At 41.8% G+C, this 20,281-nt stretch overlaps 1 protein-coding gene across 6 annotated transcripts in view; it reads left to right on the forward strand.

The window, feature by feature from the left end:
* Positions 1-20,281, forward strand: part of MAML3 (mastermind like transcriptional coactivator 3) — a 406,685-nt gene that overhangs the window by 309,358 nt on the left and 77,046 nt on the right. The gene's annotated exons all lie outside the window — the stretch shown is intronic.

The raw sequence follows: 20,281 nt of genomic DNA on the forward strand, positions 1-20,281 counted from the left end.
ATTTCATCCCTCAGCCCTTTCTACTTGTTTTCTACTTGTTTGTTTTTGAACCCACACCACCGTCTCAGTGCTGTTGGTCTTGTCTTGGCGTGACGTTCCCAAGGTGGCCTTCTGCATCCCCTCTGCTCAGCGCCACCCCCCCCCACCCCCCCCCCCCCCCCCCCCCGCCCCAGGAGCGTGCTGCTTTCTTTCTTGTGTCTTCTTGTCACTGCTGTTGACTCACCAGGCTGGGGCTGCTGGAGCTAAACTGAATTAGCAACAATGCAATCAACATCTCTATTTTTATCCTTTCTTCCCCCCCCCCCCCCCCGCCCCCCACCCTCTCTCCCCTCCTGAGTGACTCACCATTTCTGGGTCTCAGAGCTTGGCAGTCTTAAAAGAATTATATTGGGGCTGAGGTGACTATATGCACAGATGTGATATTTCTACCATTGGATACAATGAGTATTTTCCCTTTTTTTTTCCCAGTGGCACAAAGGTTCAAACATTGTAAGTATTATTTATTATGCTCATCGTCATCCTTATTGTTGCTGTGTTACTGCTCCAACTGCTGTTTATCTCCTGAGGTCTGAGATGAATTGTAGGCAAGGAAGGAAGTCCTGACCTGATTTCTGAAACTCATCTTCAGAGAAAACTTCAGTTTTGAACGGAAACTTCTAACCTTATCCCAGTTGAATTCTGGAATCCACATAAAGCATATACCAAACAGAATACTACCTGTAAAAAAAAATTTTTTAAAAATGTGCCATTGATGCAAAATATCTTTTCTTACCTAGGCCTCCGGGTGCTGATAATTATATTAATTGTGTACTTTACAGAGATAGATTTAAATTAAGAGTCTGGGGTTTTGGAATCCCCCTCTGCCACTTACCACCCATAATCTTGGGCTAGTTACTTTATTTCTTTAGGTCTTTATTTCCCCTTCTCTAAGATAGAGACTTTTACCTCTCAGCCGTACATCATAGTATGCATCTTGTAGAGCTGTTTTGAGAATTACTTAAGTTAATATTTATAACATGCTTAAAATAGTGTCTAGCACAGGGCCGCCCGGGTGGCTCAGCGGTTTAGCACCTCCCTTCGGCCCAGGCCGTGACCCCGGGGGTCCCAGGATGGAGACCCACGTCGGGCTCCCCACAGGGAGCCTGCTTCTCCCTCCGCCCATGTCTCTGCCTCTCTCTTTCTGGGTCTCTCATGAGTAAATAAATAAAATCTTAAAAAAAAATAGTGTCTAGCACATAATAAGCTCTCAATAAATATTGGCTGTGATTATTCAACAGGTCTTATTGTCTGTTCTGAGAGAAATGATTCAGTCCTCAAATGAATTTTATTTTAATAAGTACAGTGCACCTCGGGATGTTATCATCTCTTGTTTCTTTTTTTTTCCCCCTTAAAGATTTTACTTATCTATTCATGAGAGACCCAGAGAGAGAGAGGCAGACACACGGTCAGAGGGAGAAGCAAGCTCCATGCGGGGAGGCCAACGGGGGACTCAATCCCGGGACCCGGGGTCAGGCCCTGAGCCCAAGGCAGATGCTCAGCTGCTGAGCCCCCCAGGTGTCCTGTCTTCCCCTTGTTTCTGAATGTACAAGCCATCCATTTAATGGACACCTGAGTGAACACTAAGTTATAGAACGGACCTCTTTGTCTTTTGTTCAAAAGTAGAGCTTTCTCGCTTTCCAGTCTGTCTTTCACATAGCCAGAATTTGAGTCTCCTTTCATCAGAGTTAGTTTTGACTCTCATGTAATTTTATTTCTTCTTCTTCTCTTCCTGCTTCTCATATTTTACATGCAGTGACTTTTCCTTGACTTATCTAATGCTACCTTATTAGATGGTAAACCTTTTTTTTTTTTTGAATAGGTAGCATTTTTAAAAATATTTTATTTGAGAAAGAGAGAAAGATAGAGAGCACGCATGGGCAGGAGAGGGGCAGAGAGAGAGGGAGAAGCAGACTCCCCACTGAGCAGGGAGCCTGATTGGGGCGGGGGGGGGGGGGGGGAGGGGAGGGGGCTCCATCCTGGGACCTTGGGATCGTGACCTGAGCTGCAGGCAATTGCTTAACCAACTGAGCCACCCAGGCACCCCAGCCTAACAATATTTTAGCTGTTTCTTCTGCTACGAACCTCTGTATTTTTAATAACATGTTTTTCCAGTTATCTCTTGATTATCATATTTTAGATGTATTACCTGTTGACTGTTACCTGTTGACTCCTTACCACAGAAAATATGGATTCAGCTCACTTACCCCTTCTACCTCTCAGACATGCTTCTTCTCCTTGTTCCCAAATATTTGTTGTATCACAACTCTTGGTGAAATCCGTACTCTGTGTGTGTGTGTGTGTGTGTGTGTGTGTGTGTGTAGTAGGGCAGATGAATGTTCACAGCTGAGCCAGATGGTGGGCTTTGACTACATTTATATCTTGCACATCATTTGCTTTTCCTGAGGTTATTGGCTGTATTGCTTTGTTCGCTTGCTTAGTCCTAGAAGTTCCTGTTCTTCAGCCATTCACAGAATCTTCCTCAGCAGTACAAATCTCCTCTCAGTACCTTTGCAAACAAAGGTCACCAGTCCATTTCTTCATGGACTTATTCCCCCGGAGTTCCCCATCTTTCTGCTCCCACCCGGGTTGGTGCTACAACGGCTGCAGAGCTGGTTTCCTGAGCCTTCTCTCCGCCTGGTTCCTCTGTCAGGTCCCCTGTTCACGGAAGCCACGTCTTCTTCTCCAGCTTCATTAATCCTCATTTTAGTGGAATGTAGCCTCTGACAACTGCCTGAGAACTCCCGAATTGACATGACAGGTAGATGTCTGAGGTCTCACCTGTATGGAAATAGCTTTGTTCTTCCCTCATATCTGACTGAATATACCATCCGTAGGCCATGAATACCTCTCAGGAGGAATTTTGAGCACTTAATGCATTTTCTTCTGGCTTCCCAAGGGTTGCGGCCCAAATGCCCATTGTTGTTTTAATTCCCACCCTTTGGAAACTTGGAGGATCTTTTGAAATTCTTGGCTTTCTGAAGTTTCGCAGTGATGTATCACAGTATGGTCTGTTTTGTAATCCTTGTTCAGGGAATTTTCTAGGCCTTTTCAATATGGAAGTTCATATTGAACTTCAGTTGTGCAAAATTTTCTTATGTGATTTCTTTGATGATATCCTCTACTCTGTTTTCTGTCTTTCTGGAATTCATGTTATTTGGTTGCTGTACCTTCTGAACTGATCCCCCATTTTTTGTATCTTTTTCTCTTCTAGTTTCCATCTCTTTGATGTTTGTTCTGCTTTCCTAAGGATTTCTTGATATTACCTTCCCAGCCTTTAGTTTATTATTTCTACTACCATATTTTTAATTTATAAAAGTTTTGTTTTTGCTTTTATGGTCCTGTTCATAATTTATAGGTTCAGTTAATTTTCTTTCTGGTACTAATGATTTTTTTAAAGCATTCTCCTGTTGCCTTTATTTTCTGTTTTCTATTTGTTTGTTTGGATTCTGCATTTTGTGTTAAAGGCTTTCGTCATACCTATGCATTCAATGTTAAGAGGAAGATATTAGCAGTGTAACTGGGAGTCCTATGTTTATATGTGAGGACTTCCAAGTGGTGGTGATTGGCCTGGAACCCAGCCATGGGGCATCCAAAATCTATTAGTCATTATCATAGACTGGTTAATTTCCCTAGGGAGGACCCTACTGATCTTCTGTTTAGGAGATACAAGCTAAGTGGAGGAAGGGTTTGGAATGGAGTAGGGTTATCTCACCACTGACTTGTAGATTTCCACTTAATTCCCCTGTTTCCAGTATAGCATGCCGCTGTCAGCTGTGCCTTGTGGCCATATGCCAAGTCCCTCTGCTTCCACTTATTGAAAGGAAACCTTTTCTGGGTAGAGAAAGTACAGTGGTATAGCCACGCACAGAAGGGTCTCAGTGTCAACCCTTCTTAAACAGACCTTTAACCAACACCCCTGGTTTTTAGCCCCATCTGCACCCTATCATAAGAGGTATCTGGTGCCTCCAATAGTGTTTGCCACACAAAGTATACAGCCTTGAGCTTTTTAAGGTTCTTAACATACATTGTCTTCCTTCTCTTTGGCTTTTCCAACATTGAAAGTTCAGATTTCAGCTTTTCCTGCTAGGCTAAATTAGTTACCACTCATTCATCAGCTTTCCAGTTTCCAAAATTATGTTGACATCTCATATCTGCTTTTGGCTTCTTTCCTATCCTCTTTATGTAGAGCCTTGTGTTTTCTTTAAAAAAATCTCTCTTTCTCTCTCTCTCTTTCTTTTTTTTTTTTTTTTTTTTTTGTCATTTTTGTGGAAGGTAAGTAAGGTAGAAAAGGAGAGGAGATAAACATGTATTCAATCTGCCATGCTGAACTGCAATTTGCAAACCAACCCTTTGTTTCTAAAAGATACACTGTTTTTCTCTGCATCAAAATAAAACTGTCTGGGTTACCAGGCAAGCCCCTCATCTTGGAATATTTCCACTTGGGGCTGCCGCAGTGATGTGGCTCTGCATCAGAATACCCCTAACAAATGCAGTGTGATCTAGAGCTATCCCAAGTGATATAAGTCAGATTCTTCTGGCTTCCCAGTAAGTAGCCTAAAACTCATGGAAGATAAGAACCAATCAGTTCCATAGATCCTGGACTAAGATCTGGCCCCAAACTCCAGAAAAGCCCAAGGAACTAGAACTATCTAAGCTATGAGTCTCAGTATGAGCCACAGAAATTATGCCATACTCATCCCTTAGTCTAAGGCTTTTCTAGACTGTTGGCGCTCTGAAACACAGTATATCATGATCCAGTAGTAGATTAAATATCGTGTTATGACCAAGGTCCTTGGGTATATTTGAATTAGGTTTCAATTTCAGCCCTACCCCTTAATAGAATGTTGGTTGTCTATGTAAAAGAGGCATTAGGCAATAAAAAATATATTTCCTTTTTTTCATGTAATAAACCAGAATAGGCAAGTCAGAAGAAATGCAACTGATCTTTGATGTCAGATACTTCTCTGTTTTTCCTTCATCTGTTTCTCTTATCCTCATATTTATTGTCTTCTCAAGGTCCTAAGATAGAATCTCTACCACTTGCCTAACATCTGCACTTCAGGTTCCAGGAAAAAGAAAAAAGGGACAAGGAGAGGGAGCAGGGCCAATCACAGATTCCCAGTATACTTTACATTCATCTCATTGGCCAGCACTGCATTCCATGGCCACCTCTAGACTGGGAATCTCCCCTCCAGTACAACAATCAGGATTCTAATGAAGAAAGAAAGAGGAGTATTCATTCACTAGACAGCTAATAGTGCCTGCCACACTAGGTGTACTTCCTTGAGCAAGTTATTTAGTCTCACTTAGCATCAGTAACCTTATTTGCACAGTCAGAATAAAAACACTTACCTGATGGAGTCACAATGCAAAATAAAGGAGAAAATGTGTATAAGGCATATAGCACCATAGCAAACACATAACATGCCCTCCATACGTGTGGCTTCCTTCGCTGTGATCCCTAATATCGGTCTGCTTCTGAGCATGCCACAGTGTCAGAAAGTGCTGTGAAGACCACAGATGTATGTTACTTGATAAAAAATTAAGTTTGTTTTGAGCATTATACAACACCTAATGGCAGAGCATTAGTAAAAATGAGATTTGGGAATCACAAGTCAAAAAATGTACTGGATGTAAGAATGTCTGAATATAAGACACAGAGCATATGACTATAAAGATGATTTTACAGTCCATGTATTTTATTATAATCCTTAATCTTCCTTTATATTTCTTGCCTTTATAGCTATCCCACCCATCAACCTCTTTTGACCACACTCTTCCCTTGATCTCTTGAGAGCTCCTTTAATTTGTATTTATTATTATTTATCTACAAAGCTTTATTATGCAGTCACTAGACCATCATTTTGTGTGTGTGTGTATGTGTGTGTGTGTGTTTCTTTAATCAACCCCAGTGACTGACTGCCCCTTTGCTCCCTCCACACAAAGCAAAGCTGTGTGAAGCCCTTATAAACGGGGTTGGGTCAGGGAGGTGGGGAAGCTAATGTGAGGGGAGGGTTGTGGCCAGCCAAGCCACAACTGAGGATTTATGAAAATTGCAATGGTCTATTAGAGTTGGGGCGTCAGAGGGTGAGAACACATATGGTTTCTGTGTTTTTATGTCCATGGAATTTTCCTGTCTGTATATACGATGGAGTGCTTTGTGCCCTGCCTTGTTTCACGCCCCATGCCCTGTGACCTAACATGTGCCAGTGCACACGGTCTAACAGGGGACAGGGACCAGGGTCACATTTAATAACCTAAACTGGAAGGCACCTCCGTTTTCCTGTCCCCAGCGAAGTGAGCACCAGTGACAGAGGGAAGAGGTGTGGTGGTGTGGCTGTTTCTGTACAGCGAAAAAAGAAACCCTATTCCAATCTCGCACGAGCCATGCTGCCTTCTAAAATCAGCATCCAGGAACACATCTTCTTAAGATAAATACAGAAGGGAAAAGAAAGAAACCTCTCCCATTTACAAATGTTTTCTTTCCTTCGTGGCCCTTCTCTAGCTGGTCTCTGCCTACATTGAGTTCTGGCTCTCTGTGGAGAAACCCAATGCCACAGTCTAAAGGAGAAGCTCTTTCACGGAAAAAACAAAAGGCAGCTGTCACTTTAATCCCAAACTCCCTGATAACATTCCAGCAGAGTTCCTTTTTCTGGAGATGAAATAAGAACCCTGGCAGGCCCTCTTGACTGGCCACATAAATCATTTGTAGTAATTGCTCTGAGAGAGGAGTGCCTCTCGGGCTCTGCAGTTGGGGGGGGGGGGATCACACACCGACATATCCTCCCTCTCTCTCTCTCTCTCTACCCCTCTCTCTCTCCCTCCCTCTATCTCAGACACACACGCGCCATCGCCTCTAGCTTGTCCCACACGTGTGCACCCACATGGACACCCCCGCTTCTCAGGAGTCGCTCACACTGGGGTGGGCTCAGTGAGCCATATTAAAAAAAAAAAAAAAGAGCATGGCAGAGAATAATGAATAGTCAGTTTTATGTTTCCTTCTCTTTGAGCTGGAGCCAATTTAAATTCTTCTGGAGTAGAGTTTGGGAGGGGTTATTGGGAGGGTTGACAGGAAAAGTGGGAGGGAGAGAACACAAAGGTAAGAGGGGGATGGTTATGATTTGGCTTTGTTAGGCTGCTCCATCGCTGTGCATTCTATGATGTGTCACCTGCTTCCTCCTTTTTGCCTTTTCTGGTGAGAACTGAGATGTGGTCATAAAAATCCCCCACACTGTGATCTGGGAGCTGCTGCTGAGGCTTGGCAGTTCACTAAGGACCGAACTCTCAAAAGCCACAAAGCTATAATATCCCTTCCCCTCTGTGGCCAATAAAGATGGTGATAATCAAATAACGGCTTAGAAGTGGTGTGGCGCCTGCAGCGGTTGGCCACAGGCCCGTGATATACACCCTTCTCTTGTACCCTGATGTATGTTCATTGAAAACGCTGAGGCCACCAGGATAGGGGTGGTGGGGGCTTCTGTAGGCACACATAGCTGTTTGAAGAATGAATGGATGGGTGAATGAATACATGAATGGATAGATGGATGAATGAATGATGGATGAGTAGAGTTCAGTGTTGTGTTACGAGCACCGGTCGAAAAGCCAGGAAAATTACAGAGCCTCTGTGACAGATGAATGCCTTGTTCCTCTCCGCACACCCTAAGTTCTAACTATCCTCAGGACTATGGCCATGGGCAGAGAAGAGGAAGCGAGGGGAAGAAAAGCTAGACAGGAGTGGAAAAGTGGGCATTTCCCAGTGCCACCAGTTAGTGCACCAACTAGCCCTGGCTGTGAGTCAGAGCTAGAATTCAGTCATTTGTTTTGTTTGCTAAGAAAAAAAATATCAAACTTGGAAGGTGCCGTTGATGTGCTCTATACCTGTATGCACAGAGCCCATTTCACCTTTGTCAAACTAATAGTAAAATCAACCTTCTTTATTTATTTTGCAATTTATTTGGCACCGACTGTCTAACTTCGAAAGGAGAGCGAAGTGGTGGCGAAGAGCTACACTCCAGACGTGATACTAGATGCGTTCTACTCAAGTCCCCTCTGCCACAGAGGTGCAGGTGTTGGGGGTACATGTGTGCTCATTTGAAGTATCCGGTAGAGTCTGAGCTCAGCCCATCCTGGGTTGGATCTTTCTCTTACCTGTGTCACCCATAATTCTAGAAGTAATTAATCCTTCCTCTTTTGGCTACCAACCCAGTCATTGCATTATCAGCATGTGTTTGAACATGGGACCAAAGATGGAGCCTTGAAACAGTACATGTATTTTAAGATTTCAAGGATCTAGGCTTCTACAGATATGGGTTAGTACATTTTTGCTTTAATTCAGAAGGTCTGTTTAGGTTGCAGTTCTAAATTCAGTCACACACACACACACAATGATAATAGCTTATATTTCTATGATAGTTTACAGTTTGCAAAGCAGCTTTCCATATGGCAGGTCTTGTCAGTTGCTATTTTTAAATTGAAGAAACCAAAGCTTAGAGAGAGTTAAGTGATTTATTTAGGGTCATAGAGAAAACAGAAACAGGTATGGAAGCCAGGTGATGAAGCATCTAGTTTCAATGCCATTGAGCATATATTATCTCTTCTATATTATCGTGGTGAATTTTAGCAAGTTACTTTTTACATTATATTATAATGCAAAAAAAAATGCTTATCTCAGAAGTGTCTTAAAAATAAACACATGATATGTTTTTTAAATCATGCATAATCGTGCCATCCAAGATGATCTCTTCAATATCATTTGAAGTGATTCATTCTAGTCATTTCTATGCATGTAAGACTAATATAAGGCATTGATATAGACAGCATTAAATCATGCAGCATTTGGTTTTGTGTCTTACTTTTTTCACTTATCATTTTATTGAGAATTTTTTCTTTGTCATTAAACATTGTCTATAAAACATGATTTTTAATTCCTGCATAATTTCCCCAGTAGGACTATACCATAAATTATTTAAAATTTAATCTATCCCCGATTGTTGAACATTTTAGTTGTTTACCTTTTTTTGTTTATGAACATCCTTGTAAACAAATCTTCAGTGGAATTTCTGATTACTGTTATAGAATAGGTTCACAGAAGAGGGATTTCTGGGTGAGAAGTTATTAACAATTCTTTAGATCTTGACATGGGTTGTATAATTGGTTTTCAGAAAGATTTTATCAATTTACACCCACCATTTGGGTGAGCTGTCTCTCCATACCCTTCCCAGATTTAAAAATTAGGAACTTAGATTTTTTTTCTTAAAGATTTTATTTATTAGGGAGAGAAAGTGAGAGACAGCATCCTGCAAGCAGGAATAGGGGCAAAGGGGCAGAGGGAGAGAGAGAGGGGGGAAGGGAGAGAATCTCCAGCAGACTCTGTGATTCCTCCCAGATCTCATGACCTTGAGATCACCACCTAAGCTAAGAGTGGGTCACTCAAACTGAGTGAGCCATCCAGGTGCCTCTGAACTTAAAACTTTTTTTGACAATATAATAATAAAAAGTATGTATTTAACTATTTTAATTTGTATTGTATGATCATTAGTGTGATTGAACATCTTTGTTAAGTAGTATTGGCTAAAAAAAAAAAGAAGAGTTCTTGGCTAAGGGGTGCCTGGGTGGCTCAGTCTAAGCACCCCACTGCATTTAGGTTCAGGTTGCGATCTGGGGTAGTGGGATCAGGTGGGAAGTCTGCTTGAGATTCTTTCCCTCTCCCCTCTCCTTTCTGCCCTCTTCCCCCTTGTGCACACCCACTCTTTCTCTCAAATAAATAAATAAATCTTTTAAAAAAAGAAATTATTGGCTCAGTTGTATTTTTCATTCCTAAACTATCTTCTATTCATGCCTGTTCCCCATTTTCAGAATGGGATATTTCTTTTTAAAGATTTACATATTAAATTTTGCAATTTTTGCATATATTTCATCCCAGTTTTTAATCTGCCTCTTAATTTTTAAGGCTTTTTTGTGTGCCATTTTAACATTTTTATGTAATGAAAACTATTAACCTCTTTTTTTATGACTTCCAGTTATTCTATACTAGGAAGGACTTTATGTAAAAATCATTAAATATTGACTTTTAAATGTTTTTGGAGTTCATTTTTTTACAGTTAATTATATGCTTTTCAGAAAATGTATTTTGGTATAGTAGTGGGGGCAGATCTATCTTCAAACTTTTCTCTCAACTCTTGTCAATGTATAATTCTTCCTTTCTATTTTTAACATACAACAAATTCTTAAGATGTCTTTTTAGACTATCATTTCTCTTCCATTGACCCATCAATTCTTACGTCAATAGCACAATTTTAAATTACTCTGGCTTTATAGTAAGTTTTAATGGTTCACGTTTGCTTGTCTTTAGCTGCGTTAGCTCTTCCTCCCGGTTTATTTTTCCAGAATGACTATAAAAACATTTCATTAAATTCATAAATTAATCCCTCTGGAATGTTGATTCGAATTACCCTAAATCTATAGAATAATTCACAAAAAATTGATTCTTTACAGTATATAGTCTTTCCATTCAGGAATATGAAATTTATCTCCATTCATTCAAGTTTTCTTTTATGATTCTCTAATTTTCTTCATATAGTTCCTATTCATTTCTTATTAAGGTTATTTCTGGGTAACTCAAGTGTTTAATTATTTCTGTTTCTGAAATCATCACAAAGTGGCATTTTTAAAAGGAGGGTCTTGATTAGCTAAATTGAGGTCAGACTATGAGAAAACCCAACAGAACCTGACAAGCTAGAAGTCATTAGTAATTAAATAATTTTCATCTGAAAATTAATTGGATTAAATTAACCCATTTTAAGGTATTATTTCACAGACAAGAAATGTCCAACTGCTATTTGTATATTATCACCAGTGACTAACCCTAATAATATACCACTCTTGACTAAGTGAGAAATAAATGAACTTCATGCCTGTAATAAATTCATTTTTGAACACATTGCTATTTGTTTTAACTAAATGGCAATGTTTTAGATACATTATTCCCTACTTCGAAGTCACACTTTTCTCCTGAGTCCTGTCTCAGGCTTTACCTCTGTGAAACTTTCTTTTTTTAAGATTTTATTTACTTACTTGAGAGAGAGAGTAAGAGAGAGAAAAAGAGCATGAGCACAGAGGGAGAGGGAGAAGCAGACTCCCCACTGAGCAGGGAGCTCCACGATGAGAGGCTCCATCCCAGGACCCTGAGACCAAAGGCAGACACTTAACAAACTGAGCCACTCGCGCACCCAAAACTTTTCTTCTGATTTCTAAAAGGATACATTTTTCCAATATAAAAGTGGCTGTTTTGGGGCATCCCCGGTGGCTCAGCGATTTAGCGCTGCCTTCGGTCCGGGACATGATCCTGGAGACCCGGGATCGAGTCCCACATCAGGCTCCCTGCATGGAGCCTGCTTCTCCCTCTGCCTGTGTCCCTGCCTCTGTGTGTGTGTGTGTCTCTCATGAATAAATAAATAAAATATTTTTTAAAATCAATCAATTAATTAATTAATTAAAGTGGCTGTTTTAGCATGGTAAAACTTAAATTTACACATGCAAATGAGACTATATGCATATATAAACTAATATGTTTACAGAAAGGGAATGTATTATAGGATTTTAGAGCATAAACAGACCTTAAGAAGCAGCTAGCCAAAGTCATCTAGTCTTTTTTTTTTTACAGTAATCTCTGTACCCAACGTGGGGCTCAAACTCATGACGCCAAGATCAAGAGTCCCATGCTCTACGAACTGAACAGCCAAATACCCCCAGAGTTATCTAGTCTTACTGGGATCCAGGAATGCCCTGAAGTTGTTAGTGAGATTGCATTTGTGTGTGTGTTTTCATCTGTGTATTTTTCTTTGGGGAGAGTCTGTGGGCGAATTTTACGTGCTTGCCAACCGTTAAGACCCTTAAAAAAAGTTGAGAATGACTGGGCTACTCTAAGCCTATCATTGATCAGGTGAGATTTAAAAAAGAGAACGGGGCAACTTGAGGAGATACGCCCTTGGGCATAGAGCCCTTCTGAGGCAGGGCCAGGGCAGGAAGTTGGGCCTCCTGACCTTCAGCTTTTCCGTGACACCTTTCTGCGCACACGTATGAAGAGTCTCTCATCTCCCTGTATACCCAACGTGCCTGCGTCCTGTGAACTGGGTGTGTTGGAACTAGTGTGGAATTTGGAGCCAAGGCCCCGGATTGAGATTTGGCTCTGGACTCACTAGTTGTATGACCCTGTACAAGCTGTTCAACTCTGGCCTCAGTTTCCTCTTCTATGAAATGGAGTTGCAGGAGTAAGACCTATCTCCTAGAGTTTTAAAGAAGATATAATTAAACGCTGTGTATATGCACATGTATATGTAAGTATATGTAGGTATGTATGTATGTGTACCTCAGTTCTTTATAAACTGTCGAGTGCTGGGGAGTGTTAGTCCTTATTTTTATCATGGCTCCAGGGGACTTGCAGGAGTACAGTGGAGGTCTATGTGGTAGCATTAGCAGCATGCCACTGCCACCTTGCATCCACCAAACATCCCAGCCCACAGCAGGACCAGCCCTCTGTGCCAGCTGCCCTCTCCACTGCTCCGATAGCAGACGTGGTCATTACCAAGCACGTCTCCCAAACAACCGCTGGGAGAAATGCTCTTTATGATGACATGCCTCGGAAAAAGAACACATAACTCTGAGAACTTCATAACAGGGGTCCTGGTTTTTGTTTTGTTTTGCTTTATTAAATCTTTACTTTTTCCAAAATATGGGAAGCTATACCATTTGAAAGATTATAGTAAACTTGGGTTTAAAAAAAAAAAGTTGGGCAGCCCCGGTGGCTCAGTGGTTTGGCACCGCCTTCCTCCCAGGGTGTGATCCTGGAGACCCAGGCTCGAGTCCCACGTCAGGCTCCCTGCATGGAGCCTGCTTCTCCCTCTGCCTGTCTCTGTGTGTGTGTGTGTGTGTGTGTCTAATAAATAAATAAATAAATCTTGAAAAAATAAATAAAAAATATAGATTAAAAAAATAGATAGATAGATAGATAGATAGATAGATAGATAGATAGATAGATAAAAGTTTTTTTAAAAAATATCTGGCAGCATTGCATTTTCAATTGGTCCAGAAACTTTACCCGTTGATGTTAGTCATCCTGGAAGAACCACTAATCTGGGTATTTGGGAGGGAACATGTGATGAAGAACAGTGTCTGTATGATTTTTAAACACCGTAACGTAGGTTCATTTCACACTCTTTACTGCAGACTACAATTAAGCATAACGTATTTTTTTGTCATTTAGGTAATAATACTTATATGGAAATGTGCTACTCAGTTCCTAAAGCAGTTTTACAACATCATATTTAATGTGCAAATATACACTTTATTTAATCTTTTCAGCATTTCTATTAAGAAGAAATGATTACCCTCATTTTTGAAATGAAGGAAAGGAGTGGCCAGAGGCCCACACTTAACCATCAGCACAGCCAGGGCTTGACCTGTCTCCTCTGATAACTATACCTGGAGGACTCTGGTCCTGTAACAAACGATTAGACTCCATTTGATTTTTTTTCCCAATTTGATTTTTTAAGAGAATATAATGATTGTGTATTTCTTTTGCAATTTGTATTATTCCAGTGTACTGGATGGAGGGCAATGTGGAGAATGAATAAACAAAAGGAAAAGCAAGAAGCCAAAGCTAAGGCAATGAAAAGAAGGATGGCATAGCAGAAGGCAAAAAGAAGTGACTTGTTCATGGGAAAGCAGTGAACAAACTCAACAGAAACCTCTGGATAGGAGAGATGAGGAACCAAGGAGAGAGGGAAGGGGACACAGTGACAGACACCTAGCCAGCTGTGCCAGGCACTCACAGGAGAGGTGCACTTTAGAAGGTGCATATTAGGGCAGCCTGGGTGGCTCTGCAGTTGAGCGCCTGCCTTCTGCCCAGGGTGTGATCCTGGGGTCCCGGGATCTAGTCCCACGTAGGGCTCCTTGCATGGAGCCTGCTTCTCCCTCCTCCTGTGTCTCTGCCTCTCTCTCTCTCTTTGTGTCTCTCATGAATAAATAAATAAAACCTTAAAAAAAAAAGGTGTATATTAATTTCCACTAGGAGGTCCACTAGTCAGCTTCAAGACCAACCAGCTCATTCCAAATGTCCCCAGTTGCGGCACACTTCCTTCTCTTCGTCCTGCACTCTCCCTACCCCATCCAGGACCAGTGGGATCCCAGTGGAGAGCTCCCCCTGACTGGTAACTAGGATTTGGAAGTGGTCTGATGCTAACCTGAGCCCTAGGATCGAAACTCTCTAGCCAAAGAGAATGTTGGCGTTTAGAAATAACCAGACCACGGCCCCCTGGAGCACACACCCAACCTCATCCTGAAGGGGCTGTCTCTCTGGCCACCTTCTGTCCAGGTCTCTTGGGCATCCAGGGAGCCTAGACCTGCTGCCACCCGCTCTGTCCTTGGCAGGTAACTCTTGATAAGACTGTACTCCTGTTTAACATCTTTTCTTCTCACTGAATGACTTTCCCACCTTAGTTACTTGCTCTGCTCCTGATGCTAAGCCACCATTGCTGCCTGGAATTTCCAAAGAAGCAGACATGAGCAGACATGCACGCCCACGTGTGTACACATACATACCCTATTTCTGCTCCCTCACATTTGGGCCTCCCTTGGATGCTGACTTCAGTCTAAAATTATCCTCAGTTTTGCCATCTTCACCAGGACGTACCTGTTACAGCCTTCCTTTTGGTGGGAAACAAAGTCCTGGGCTTCTTTCTTTTTTTTTTTTAAGAAAATCCTTTATTTATTTATTCATGAGAGAGGCAGAGACACAGGCAGAGGGAGAAGCAGGCTCCCTGCAGGGACCCGATGTGGGACTCGATTTCAGGACCCCGGGAAGGCAGATGCTCAACCAGGTGCCCCCCAAGTCCTGGGTTTCTGAGCCCACGGTGGATGCTCCTCCTGTCTCCCTCCCCTGCCCCTACTCCTGCCTCAGGACTTCATCACCCACAACAGCAGAATGGCCCGACCCTCCCCTGTGGCGAGTTACCTCATCTTGGGGGTAGGGGTGCCAGATTTAGAAAGCAAACAACAGGAAGCCCAGTTAAATTTTAATTTCAGGTAAACAACAACAGTGTTTTAATATGTATGTAAATATAACTTGTCTGTCTAAAATTCAGATTTACTGAGTGTCCTATATTTTTCTGGCAACTCTCCTTGGGAGCCGTGCCTCGCCTGGGACCACTCAACGCCCTCCGAGGAAGAGGTCTGCTCATGATCACAGCCCGTGTTAAAGGACACTTTTGCCGTTGCAACCGTCCTATCCCACAGTAGGCTTTTAGAAACCTGGTTATTTCTAAGAACTAAGCAGATTCCAACTTGATCCATCAGCCAAGCCCAGGCACATCTGAAGCCCAGATTCCCGAAAAATCTCCTTACCTGGATACAGCTCTCTACAAGTATCAAAATGTCATTTTATTTTATTTTTATTTTATTTCTCTCTGCCAGGATTTCCTCCAGCTTTCCAAATGAGGGCCAGAAACATTGCAGATAACTCAAACAATTTGCCAGCCCTGTCTCTCCTCAACAGGATTACTGGTTGCAAAATAAATGAAATCAGTGTTGTTTACAACTCATCATCCGAAATTATTATTCATTTTGGGCAAATGGCTGTTTGTAAAACTAGTCTGCCGTATTTTGAGTCATTATCTTTCATTCCTTTCAAAAATTAAAGCTGACTTTGAGTTTTCGGATGAAAACAAATCAGAGGCCTTTCTGATGCTCTCTGTTTTGTCTTGTGTGTGCAGCCTTCCAGGGAAAAAGGCCTTCCTCGTTGTGAAGGTCCAACTGGCAACTGCAACTGTGCAGCGCTCTCAGTCTTCTCCTCTTTAAAATCCCTCTCTGATACGTAGAACTTTTAAAACAGAGACTTTATCTTTTTTTGTGAGTTATGTATTTCGCTCTATTTTTCATCTCTGTGTATTCTCATCATCCGGTTAATTGCCAGGTACACAGGTATTCAAGACAGCCCCACACCCAGGAGTCTGTATCCTAGAAAGGCAACATCTTTATAAATTTGCTTTGCTGAGACCACACACATAGGCTTCTATGCGACTCTCTGCCTTCTCAAGGAAGATGGGACAAGTAAGTAATCATTAAACAAATCTAGACATAGAAATGGCCTTCTTCCAGTTCTAACTACTCCTAAATCATGGCACTCATCAACCTTCACAGGAAAACATTTAAGAATATTTACTTTGGGTGGTGCGTGTTAACATTGGGGAAAAAAAGAAAAAGTGTATGATGTTGAAGGTCTGAAAAAAATAACCTGGCTCCTCTTTCTGAAACAAAAATAATTTTTTAACGTTTTTTTAAAAAGATTTTATTTATTTATCCACGAGAGACCCAGAGAGAGAAGCAGAGACACAGGCAGAGGGAGAAGCAGGCTCCATGCGGGGAGCCCGATGCAGGACTCGATCCCGGGATCCCGGGACCCCGGGGTCATGCCCTGGGCCCAAAGCAGATGCTCAACCACTGAGCACCCCCAGATGCCCCTGAAATGAAAATAATTTTTGCCATCGACTTAATACTGTAATAATACACTTATATATCCTGTTGTATGATGGAAGAATGGACACAGTCTTTCATAGTACAATTATGTTTCATATAAAAAAGTACCTTTTTTGATATTATAAATATTTGGTATCATATTCCTTTTTTTCTCCTATTTCCTTTATTTCTTCTGAAACTGGAGAGGGTAAATATTAAAGTGCATTTGCTTCTGTTTAAATATGAGTCACAGGGCTTACTGGGAGCACTCCCTCTGAAAAAATAATTGTAAAGTACCACAATTGAAATCAGCTGTAGCCGTGCTTTGTCCTCTCTCGCAGCAGGGCACCGCTCCCTTCCAAAGCCCAGTCTTTAATTTCTACAGGACAGAAGACACATATCACTTGAACCTGGGAGAAAAAAAAAATGGTACTCGAGCCCCTTCCTCGCCTTCCACGTCCCAGCCCCATCCTGCTTCTGGTTTACCAGCTTCGTTTCTGATTTTCCTCACATGACCCTGAGAATGCCCTGTCTTATGAGGACAGAAAGAGTGTAGCTAAGTGCCTTTTGGGGACTTTCGAGTTTTCTCCCCACTGCCCCATGGTTTATATTAACCATCTATTTTTCCTTGACACACACACACACGTGTGCACATGTGCACACTTTTGTCTAGTTATTTTCTGAGTTTAGTTGCCTCAACCTTGACAGTGGAACAGCCACCTTTATCATTAGACCATTTGTAGCATTAGGTTGATATATGGTGTCGGGATGTTTTCCTTTGCAAGAATCACTTGAAGGACTGTTGATCCCACACCGAAATGGTTATAACTCATGGAAGTGATTCGCGTTCGAAGTGGGTCGTTTAGTTCTGGGTAGTAGTTTAGACACAAAAAGGTTGTATTCATCACCTACTCACCTCCTGCTTTTCGGTGTTCTCAGTCCCCAGTCTATGAACCTAGGGTGAGGTGGGGTTACAGCAAGGCTGGCTAGGGTTGGAATGCTCTTATTAACCATAGTACAGAGAAGAAAGCTCTGGAAAGAAATTCAAAACCTTACCCGTTAAGCTTAGGCTTCTTTAACTGCCTAAACGAATTACGTGTAGACCAACAGATTCGGCTGCTCTTAATCTGCCCAGTTCAGATAAAGAGATAAACCTGTGAGGTATTTAAAATTAAAAAGTTTAATGGAGGAAGGTCACAAATGGTCCTGGGAGAGGATCAGGATTTAAAAGGAACAGCTTATACATCCTGTTAAATGAGATAACCTCCCCTACTCTAAAGCACAATACCAAAAGTAGTTTTGTTATTTTCTTTAATTTTGGAGGTGAGGCCCTGTACTACATTTAGGAATGGACAGAATGTGAGTCTCTGAGAGCTTCTACTTTCCACACTTGGAGGAAGCGTATTTCTATGGGATTGGCCCTCATCTGTCTTACCTCGTAGACTATGAGCCCTGTGATACTTGTATCAGGGACGTTCCCGGGGTTGATCACATCAGGAAAGCACATTGTGACCAGTGATTGGGGGGCTTGACCATATAAAATCAAGGCAGATAACAGCTCTGGCTTTTGGGTTTTCCTTTCTGATCTACTTTACAGTAAGTAAGATGCAGTCTACAAAAGGCAAGGAAATTGGGGGGGGGGGGTTAACTTATATTTCACACCTGGCATTCATACTTTGGAGAGATTCAAAAGAAAATTTAAAAACTGAACCCTTTTAAAAATTCATGACAACTTGAACTAATTTGTGAAGAAAGTAGCGCTGGTATCCCCATCTTAAAGATAGATGCAAAGGCTCCGGGAAATGGATAACGACTTTTCATGTGACAGAACCGAGGAAAATTCTAAAGCTACGTCCCAGGTTTCGTTGGGCCAACTGCCTTTCAATACTGACAAATGCAATACAGTTAAATGAGAAGAGTTCTTGAAGGTGGCTCATCAGCTGTCTAGCCTTGCACCCCTTCCCATTGAGTGCTGCCCAACAGCTTCGACATGGAGCTGTGTTCAGATTTAGCATTGCCTACGACTATGCATAGAATGTCAAAATGAAAGGCAATGTGAGGGGGCACCTGGGTGGCTCAGTTAAGCACCTGCCTTCAGCTCAGGTCATGATCCCAGGGTCCTGGGATTGAGCCCTACATTGGGCTCCTTGCTCAGTGAAGAGCCTGCTTCTCTCTCTCCCTCTGCCTCCGCTCGCCTTACTTGTGCTCCTTTTCTCTGTCAAATAAATAAGTAAAATCGAAAGAAAGAAAGAAAGAAAGAAAGAAAGAAAGAAAGAAAGAAAGAAAGAAAAGAAAAGAAAGAAGAAAGAAAGAGAAAGAAGAAAGAAAAAGAAGAAAGAAAGAAAGAAAGAAAGAAAGAAAGAAAGAAAGAAAGAAAGAAAGAAAGAAAGAAAGAAAGAAAGACACTGAGGGTCTTGAGTTGGATTGGGTTGAACCATATTAAGTTGCTGACATTCAACTGTTTTTGATCTACAAAAATGGCTATTTCATACGACTCACCCAAAGGCGTATCACTGATTTTAAACCCTTGGCACTAAGTCTCAGAAAGAGTAAATTATTTTGTTCTTATTTCATTATGAAAAAATTTAAGCAAGTGTTACGAAACTACTTCAGTAGACTCCCATATACATATTACCCGATTTCAACTATCAGGATATCGCCGCAGTTCCTTGACCGATCCCTCCCACTTTATTTTTTTAAACCTAAAGTGTTTTAAAGCAAGTTCTAGACCTCAGGTCACTTCACCCCTCCATTGTATATATGTATATATACATATATGTATTCAAGTCAAAAATATGGATATTTTCTTACGTAAACACAATGTTGCTATCACACATCGGTTACTAGTAATTGTTTAGTCTATATTAACATGGCCTCAAGATGTCCTTTATGATTGGTTTTATGGTTGGTCATGATCCAAACAGAGTTCATCTATTGCATGTAGGTATTACATCTTTAAGTCTCTTTTTTGGAGGGGAAGTATATTTATTTCATTCATTCCTTTTTTCCCCCTCTTGCTGAAGTATTTTTTTTAAAAGATTTATTTATTTATTCATGAGAGACACAGAGAGAGAGGCAGAGACACAGGCAGAGGGAGAAGCAGGCTCCCTGTGGGGAGCCCGACGCAGGACTCGATCCCGGGACTCCAAGATCACGCCCTGGGCCGAAGGCAGGCTCTAAACTGCTCAGCCACCTGGGGGGGCCAGTATTTTTATTTTATTTATTTATAAGTAGGCTCCACACCCAGCATGGAGGTCAAAGCGGGGCTTGAACTTAGCACCGCAAAATCAAGACCTGAGCTGAAGTCAAGAGTCAGACACTTAACCAACTGAGCCACCCCTGCACCCCACCTTTTGCTGAAGTATTTTTAAAGCAAACCCCAGCTACATCTGAATGTGATCTCTGCCTCTCTCTGAGGTCACCGACTGGCCAGCAATCCTTCGCTGCTGAGAATGGGAGGATTTCCACCAAGGATGTGGTGTTTGGACTAAATCTGGAGCAGTATAGCACCTCACCTCTTTTTTATTACATGCCCTTGACTTGTTCAACTGGGTCAGTTGTCCCATGTCACATTGTAGGTTTATCTAGTCAGTGCCACCTGATGTTGTTGGATTATAAGTGATCCTAACCTTGGCCCCTGCTCCCCTGACCCCAAAACCAGTGCCCTACACCATATCCCACTGCGTGAACCTACTGACTTGTTCATGGCCTCAGATGTCCAGGTTTAACCAGA

This window comes from Canis aureus, chromosome 20 (genome assembly GCF_053574225.1).
Source record: "Canis aureus isolate CA01 chromosome 20, VMU_Caureus_v.1.0, whole genome shotgun sequence".
Taxonomy (NCBI): Eukaryota; Metazoa; Chordata; class Mammalia; order Carnivora; family Canidae; genus Canis; species Canis aureus.